At 31.9% G+C, this 10,028-nt stretch overlaps 1 long non-coding RNA gene across 1 annotated transcript in view; it reads left to right on the forward strand.

The window, feature by feature from the left end:
* The first annotated feature begins 266 nt into the window (after positions 1 to 266).
* The window catches only part of LOC118761349, a 19,835-nt gene continuing 10,073 nt past the window's right edge, over positions 267 to 10,028 (forward strand). The window contains exons 1-2 of the long non-coding RNA XR_004997306.1: positions 267 to 276; positions 5,125 to 5,139. This is a non-coding gene — a long non-coding RNA (uncharacterized LOC118761349). The remainder of the gene's footprint in view (positions 277 to 5,124; positions 5,140 to 10,028) is intronic.

Raw genomic sequence — 10,028 nt, forward strand, 5'->3', positions numbered from 1 at the left:
ACAAAAGCTGTTACTCGGAGTGTTAACAACACTCTCCGACGAACGGGAACGTGAAACTCCGTATAACAGTTTTTCTTATATTTCTTCTGCTTTTAAATAATATATATATACATATATATATATATATATACATGCATCACTAGTATGAAATAGGGATCCATTTTATTGTATGACTAACAGTGAAAGATCCGTTTAAGGAATAGCAATGAGGCACGTAGAGAGAATTATAATGTAGAGAGTTAATGACAATAAAATCCAGAATATTCGATCGATGAAGTTATTTTCTGTGTCAGGAGGTATGGGGTAAATACGTTTATGGTGAAGCACGTGACGTCGTTAGGTTCAGGGCCGTATCTCCAAATTCTTCACATATTAATTTCAGTGTAGAGGAAATTATTCTTCGCTCGTTTGCATTAGTATTTTCTAAAATCTATTTAAATGATGCAAAATGGCTCATCAGATCATTCTGGTTAGAGCTACGTGTTGATTTGTCCCTGCTCTAAGCATCGTGCGTCTATAGGGGAGGATCGTTCAATGCGTTCAGCAACGGTAATGGGCTTTCTAGTAATGAATCCACGTTAAGTAGGTGGGAGAGGATTCTCTTTCGGAATCAATATTCTTCCGTCACTGCCACACCCCCACACCCCCACACACAAATACACGCATACACACACACTAACACACACGTATATATCAATGTACAAGGCGTCAGATTCTGATGATATTTGGTAACCGATGAAGTATGAGAAGGTTCACGTATTCCCTGTGAATTTTCATGGTTTCCTATGTTCCTAATTCAGTCTCCTATGCAGTACGGAAGATAATATATATTATTCATGTATACACATACATATATATATATATATATATATATATATATATATATTATATATATATATATATATATCATATACATATATACATATATATAAATATATACATATATATATATATATATATATATATATATATATAGATATATATATATATATATATATATAATATATATATATATATATATACACAGGAAAAAAGCAAGAAGAATGGATTAGATGTTCAGTACAATTGTTTCATACGAAGAACAGGCTTATTTAAAGCTGCAAATATATTTATACATATAAATTTATATAAATAAGGATAAGATCGTTAATTTAAAATAAAATAACGATTTTGTCAAGCAGCCACCATGGAAAAAAATAATCTTCAAAGGTAATAATTATTAAAATTATAAGTTAGGGTATCTACGAGATACCACAATGCTGAAAATAGCAGCCATGATCTGACTCTAAAACCACCGTAATTGTCCATATCGCAACACGGAGAGAATACAAAGAGACAAGATGAAACTAGTAAAAAATTACTGGATAATTCTAGATACCGGATTTCTGATTTGTATTCAGGAATGCGTTAGCTCGTCGGTAGAATACACGCCGAAAATAAACATAAATACATATATATATATATATATATATATATATATATATATATATATATATATATATATATATATGTAAATACAACATACGAATACTGACATATAGAATGTATACATGCATATAGATGCACGTATGCATCATGGCCAGTTCAAAAAGCCCGCCGTTTTAAGGCGTGAAAATAGAGGTATTTAGACGAAGTGAAAGGCAGGAAGATTGCATTGCTTATATCATTTTATACCTTCTGGTATAATACCAATGTTTTCTTCGAAACATGTGTAGGAAGCATAATGATTTGTATAACACCTGCGTTCAACTCCATTGATAAATATATATATATATTATATATATATATATATATATATATATATATATATATATATAACGGGAAGCTTTATGAAAATAGACAAAAGACGAGGCAGGTGGAAAACAAACGAACAATTGTATTAGTATGGCGCTCAGGAAATATAAATAAAACAAGTCTTTAACGTTTCGAGCCTACGCTCTTCAACAGAAAGATACACAGAGAGAAAAAAAACACAGAAAGAAGGAGAGAAAAAAATGCGTGCAGTAGCTAACGAATCAACATATATATATATATATATCAATGGAACTTTTAAAGATCAATCTATCTCACCAATTTATTACACCTATTTTCGTCTTTAATAAATGTTATATGAAAAGTACATAACGGAAATATAGCGTAGAGTGTATCTGATAACAACGTTAATTAATTCGAATTTTAAACATAATTATCTACCAGTTCATTTATAAAGGGTTTGAATCTTGTCGATATGTTTGCGTTACATTAAAGTGGACGTAATTAATGATGTTAATTAATTCAGTATTCTGAATTTATGAATAGCCTCTGCATCTATTCGAATTTGTTTTTACATTCGCTGTTTTCTCTTTGATGTCTATGTCATTGAATAATTGGCTTTAAATACAGCTACTCGTAATAATAATTGAAATATTATGAAGGTCACACCGATGATTATGTTGTTTAGTCCCAAATGGTTACATATTCACGAATAATATTTCGATTTACACACTCACGCACACAACAGATTCACCTATATAAGTATACATATTCAAAGAGAGTGTGTATGACGTATACATACATACACACACACACACATATATATATATATATAAATGCGAATATATATATATATATATATATATACTTATACATATATATATATATATATATATATATATACATATACATATATACATATATATATACACACACACATATATTTATATATATGTGTATATATATGTACATATATATATATATATATATATATTGCATGTATGCATAGGGATATCTATATATATATATATATATATATTTAGAAATTAATATCCACACAGGCATACACAAATGCACACACAAACACACACACACATGCAGCGACATGTATATGTGTGTTTGTGTGTTTGTGTGTGTGCATACGTATATCTTTACTTCATTCTATTGAACCTAACAGTTTATATCAATTTCAATAATATTCATATATATATATTTATTTTATAGAAGGAGCTTCTACAGGACTAGAACTGTTTCATTCAAAAGAAATCATCAGGAAGCATGTATTGAGTACCTTATTTACTGTGGTTAACCCCGACTCAACCCGGGACCTACATATATATATATATATATATATATATATATATATATATATATATATATATATATATATATATATATATATATATACGTACATATACATGTATAGATATATATATATATACATATATTTATGTATGTATATGTATGTATGTGGATGCGCGTGGCTTAGGGTGTCAACATCATGATCATAAATTTGTGGTTACGATTCCTGGACGGGCGACGCGTTGCGTTCTTGAGCAAACCACTTCATTTCCCGTTGTTCCAATCCACTCAGCTGGCAACAAGGAGCAACGCTGCGATGGACTGGCGTCCCGTCCTGTTGTGGAACACATACGGCATAGAAACCGGGAAACGTGTAGACCGACACTACCACAGTTATGTGGTTGTGTGTATGTATATAAGTACGAAATCTGATCAAGATGTATCCGGACTGTTGCCATGTTAACGAAACTAAAGCACGCAGAATAAAGCCGCTTGGAAAATATTGACTTTGATCCCTGCTCTGCATATTGACTACGTGTCAAAGTTCTAGCTCATTTCTACTGTTTACAGCAGTGTTTGGAACCGAGGTGTGTAGTGTGTGATCGTCGCATTTGCCATGAGAGAAACAGTTGTCACAGAGATACTTGCTCAGGGGCCCACAGAATTGCATGGGGAGGGATTGTGATCCGCACACATATGTACAAGTGGTTTAGTTGTTTACAAGGTTACAAGGCGGCCAAAAAAATGTGGATACTGACGAAGGTTCTGGGAGACCGGCAACCAGCAGAACAGACCTTGAAACATAATGCGACTTCACAGTAGAGACCACGGTGAATTTGAGCCAACCGGTTTCCCTCTATGCCATTACTATGACAGCAGTAAGGAAGCTTATTGATCAGAAAACGTATATATATGTATATATATATATATATATGTATATATATACGTATACATATATACATATGCGTATACATATATACATATATATATATGTGTGTGTGTGTGTGTGTGTGTATATTTATATATACATATAAATTATATTTATACGTATATAGACAAACTATAAATATATATCTATACAATATGTGCATATACATATAAGTTACATATATCCATATATATATACAAATTATATATATGTATCCATACATATACACACACGCACACAGACACACACAAATACACACACACACACACACATATATAAATATATATACATATATATAAAATATTGATGGTTATTTGAAAAAATTTTGATTAACGCATTTTCTAGATACATGATCGATTTCCCATTATTGAACAATAAATTATTTTAACAAAAAGAATATAAAAAAAGAATAGACACATTCCTCTAGACGCGTCCACCATTCTTCAGTAACCAAGATTTAGGGCATTAAAGCTACCTCACTGCAAAAATTATTTTCAGTAATAAACAAGGTAATCCTAAATTCTCAATACTTACTGTTGAGTAAATTTCCTTTTGAATCGCTTTGTCTTTACAAAACCTTCGAACCGTCTGCCTAATGCATCGTATTACTTCAGTCTTCGTGTCTCTGTGGAGTAAACGCGCGCGCACACATACACACACAGCAACACACACGCATACATATATACGTTTTTATTATTATTTTGCAATTTACTTAATCATCGGTATATTATTGTTATTTTATTTTAATCTTTCTATTATATGTAATTTAATTGTTCATTTTGAATTGATAAAAGGTGTTTTTCTAATTTTTACATATATATCATATTTTGTGAATGTTGATTTAGTATTTCTAAATTGAATTTTTCCCTGTAAGTTAGACATATAATCCCTCAAATTATATATATATATATATATATATATATATATATATATATATATATATATATATATATATATATATATATATATATATATATATTTGTATGTAGGGGGGGTGTTTGGTGTTGGCACAGTCTAATCGAATAATCGAACATTAGATATTATATAAAAACCAAAAAGAAGACGTGGACATGAAATGTGTTAGTTTCACGCTTTTTACAAAGATAGCTTTCGACGTTTCGTGCAAGGCTGTTCGCCAGAAGGGGAAACAGAAAAAAGTGCATAGTCGGAAAAATTTCACCGACAGCAAGCGTATTTATGAGCGTCTGTGTTTATGTAATTTCAATATCTTCAAAGTATTATATCTGATATGAAATCCCTTGTATACTTACTCGCCTAAATTATTTCTATTTCTTTAATTTTTTACTTCGCATTTTATTCACTAGAGGAATGAATATATATGTAAACGTGATATATTGCGCTCAATGTAATAGGCTGCAAATCTGGTATACTCTCTTCCTGCCTTGTGTCCATCTCAAGCTCGATCGACTGTAAAAGATGGTAGCCACAGGCATAACTGGATCCGAAACAAACCTAAGTCAGTTCCTCCAATGCCACAAAGGATCTGCCAATTGTCTTCAACCCTATGTAGTATTCTAAATAATTATGTCATTGAAAGTAAAGTATATGTCTTCTGTCGCTGTTATTCTCAGTAATATCATATTCATTCCGGGTTATTACCCAATTTCCTATATTTGATTGTTGTAAACGTTGTGTTTGGATCGGGTTTACACATGTCATGTTACGTTCATACAAACCACCTTATCTGAATATTATCTGGACCCTGATATAATTAAAGGAAACCGTAACCTTTCCACTCTGGAAATAATTCAATTCACACTGCCATTAGTTATTTATCTCTATATAGGAATTGGTGTAGATTTTGGTGCACAAAATTTGATAGAGAAGATGTGAGTGAGAGAGGTGCATAAGATTGCCTATGTGTATGAAGAATATATTCCATGATACATATGGTTGACCTACATCCTTTTAACTGGTAATTGCATATCATTGTTTCAGACAAAAATACCGGGGAAATATCACCGAAAATAAAGTTGGTTTGTATGAGCGTAACATAGCTATGCATATCTACAAGGAGATGATGTTTATACGATTCTTGTGAATAGTGATGAGGCCAGTTGTAACCAGCGAATATACAATATCTACGTGTATTAAAACCAACCACAATTCTCCGTCAACTTTGAAATAAAATCTCGGTAATAAAACGCACAAAGATATCAATAAAACTAGAACACAAATAAAATAGATATGAAACAACAGCGAAAAAAGATACAAACCATTATAGTGTTCTTTAATTTACAACTTTAGCTTAGCATCGATAAATTATTCATTAGATGAATATTACTGAAACAAAACAATTAGAAAAATCAAAAAGACTGTTTGCATTTTTGTTTGTTGGTCTTTGATTTTTTTTCTTTTCTCATGAGTCGTTCGTTTTTGTGATGTCAGTCTCTCAAATACAAAATGTAGTTTACTGTTTGTTTATGAATATCCATGATTCACAAACTTCTAAATAACAAATTAACGCTATCATGATTAAAAATCTAAATCGTCCACGCAGTTCTAGTTATCTACATTCAAACATGTTGTGACGCGAGTGCACAAACACACATACACTCACACACACACACACACACACTTACACACACACACTTACACACACACACTTACACACACACACACACAGACACAATCGCGCGTAGTTAGAATCACGCATAAGTTGCCCGATAAATAACAAAGCGTGTTCTTGATCTCCTGCTTGTTTAGCCCTTGGTCAGGCTTCACCCCAATTTGTCATGCAGACCATTCCATATGTAACAAACCCCGATTTTGTTTTCCATATCCAACACTACATTGTATCTACTTTGGTTTTAATGTCCTTTAATAATATTAAAGCAAATGCTATTATAAAGAAAAATATTAACACAGACTTTCGAAGTCCTGCAGTCGTATTTACCTATAATAACCATAAAATTCGAATCGCTTATTTCAGTTCCACCCTTGACATCGATTGTACTTTCTGCACATTGCTATTTCTAAATATTATTTACATTTAATTTTGTTAAGGCTTGCAGATTTATATTTTGTTCTTTATTTCATGGTTCTCGGCAGAAATAACATGAAACCACATCTGATCTTTCACTAATAGTTAACAAATTTAAGCCAAAACGAAGACATACTATTATAAAGCAAAAAGATCGGAGTAATAAAATATGGTTTATTCTATCAAACATCACAAATAGAAGAGTTGACTAAAACCAACAAAAGAACCCTGAAGCCAGCAAAAATATCTGTGTGAAACCTAAAATTTGCTCCTATGTTCTTTGAATACCATTGTTTTGAATACCATTGTTTTTAGTTTTTCGTAAATAGCTTTTGGTAACAGGAAAAATAAATACATAAATACAATTTAAAAACAATCTTACCGTTTAAGTTGGAAATTGCAAAAACATTAAGTACTTCTGAAAATACTATTATAGAAATGATGTCTTGCAAACAACTTGCACATGCAAGTGCTACCAGTTAAAAGCTCCGTATACAGGAAGCTAGCAAGTGTATGGGGAGTCATCAGGAGAGAATGCGCGCCGTTTCGGGGCCTTCCTCTCGACGGCATCAATGCGCACCGGCCCCCCTCACTGATATGAGGCCCCGCTTGCTAGATCAGCTGGTTATGAAGAACTCAATATACTTCTAGCCATCACTCATCATCTCTTTTGGGGTCCTTGCGAGAAAATGGGAAATACAATAGTGTGGGGCTGTTGCTAGATAATAAAATCCACAAATATATTTAGTCCAAGAATCGCCTTCCTACCTATCTACGTACGTGCATACATATATGAGACATGATGTTTTAGTCAAGACAAAGTATAATGTGATCCATCGGATGGATAAACCTCTGCGATCAATAATTCCATTCATCGTTTCGCAGTCGATAAGTCAAATTCTAACGTGGATCGCTCAAAAAGTTTGAGCATCGAAAATGATGCCTTGTTCTGTTTCTCTTTCGGGTTATAAGTATTATCAACTGAAGTCGCGAAGAGATCTCCTTGGGGAGCAGATTTAATTCATTGCCAGATTGAGAATTACTATCTTTTCCTTGTCTGTCATTTACCTTGTCCATCTCATGCAAGAATTATAACAATTGTCTAATCTTCGGAATCCCTTGTTCCCACAATCTCATCACACTCACAGACACCGGGAAGGCTCACACACAATTTTATTCTGGTTGAGCACTAAAAAATATCCAGCAAATTGAAAAAGATGTCTTCTGTGTCTTTGGACAAGAGAAAAGAAAAAAAAATTACCTTGTTGTACACCAGATGTTAAAATATAAGCCACAGGTGTATATTATTAAGAGATGAACATCACAGCATTATCATTCATTTTAGTATACTAATCATTTAAAATACATTCTATTTGTTATTGTCGAATGTTTAACAAGTCTTACTTTAAGTTGATGACTTAAGTTATTTAAATTGATGGCTTAAGTGAAGCGATCGTCTAATATTTTCTTTAATATATTTTGGCAACTTGAGCAATTTATTCGTCTTGTTTAATTTAAATATAGCCTCAGCTAAATTTTAAAAGTGCCAATGTTAACAACCTGGCATTATTGTTTTCAATATACATCATAGTTTTGCAAAGAAAATAGAATTTTGAAAATTTTCCAGATTTGGGCCTATGTTTTAAACTTTTATTTTTGTGTTTCGTTTCAAATTTTTTTTCGTATCAATATTCCGGTTGGTTTAGACAGTTGACAACTTTCGTTGTTATTGTCTCTTTAAGACTGCCAAAAACTGAAAAGAAAGCATAAAAGAATATACTTCCACAAATTTAATATGAGTAACAGAATAAAAAATATAACTTCTACATCGAGTAACTGGAGAAATTTGCCAGAACTAAAAAGAAAAATAACAATATTTCTACGAAGAGAGGAGATGATTATAGCTCATAGTGTCGGCCCTCAATATGTATTAGGCTAGTTATTTTTCCTTTGTGAGGGTAATTAATGTTAGAAAAGTAATTAATTGTGGGAATTAATTCTGCATTTTAACGATTACATTTCTGTAACAATTATTTCTGGATAAGTAAATAAATATATATTACAAAGTATGTATAATAATTTAAGTAATTTCAATGAATAAGTAGGAAATTGGGAGGTATTTCGAGAGGTCTTCCGGGATACTCAGGTACTGACATCATATTATATTACATCTGTTGCACAGGAGAAAATAGCATCGGATAATGTAGCTGTTTGAAAATAAAAAAATAAAAAAAATCCCATGTAGTTGTCGGGAGAAGAAATTTCGTATAGGAAACATTACAAAAGAAACCTATTTTAAAACCGACCACAAACAAAAAGAAAAGAAAAGAAACAGAACAAGCAAATACAAAAAAGCAACAAATGCTTACAACAGCTGAGTTTGAATTGCTATGATTAACGAAGACATAAGTATGTGTGTGTGTGAGGGTGGTGTATGTATATAGGTACTGAGTTTGAAAGTGTAAAGTAGATTCGCAACGAATCCGGGCTCGGAGCAATGTAAATGGCGGATTCTAGTTGCTCTATCAGGATAAGGTAATCTCAAAGATCAGAAAATGTCGAGATGAGCCATGATGTTTGAGCGGATAATTAAGGAAGAGGCAGGAGCAAATGATTGATAAATGACACGAATTCATTTATACGAGATGTTGCACGTACATGCAAAGGATAAATAATATTTACATTTATTTCATAATTTGGTGAATTTCTGATAATTTTAATATACATATTAAGCACATGGGTGTACAAAATAACGCAATAAACAATACGCATGTTATTAAATATTTTATCAAAAAGAATAAAGTTATATATATATTTGAGTATAACACCCAAATGTTCTCTTCAGGAAGTTTAATGCCAAATTAGAATGTAGAGAAAATATTCACAATGAATACTTGCGTAAACAGAATACAGGCTGGAAGAGACACACAGGTAATAGAGCGGTATATCTGTGAAAATGGGATGTCAGTCTTACTTTCATTTTTGCGTATTTTAGAAACAGTTTATTCACCGCACCTTATCTCTCTCTCTCTCTCTCTCTAT

The sequence above is a fragment of the Octopus sinensis genome, unplaced genomic scaffold (assembly GCF_006345805.1).
Source record: "Octopus sinensis unplaced genomic scaffold, ASM634580v1 Contig12514, whole genome shotgun sequence".
Classification (NCBI taxonomy): Eukaryota; Metazoa; Mollusca; class Cephalopoda; order Octopoda; family Octopodidae; genus Octopus; species Octopus sinensis.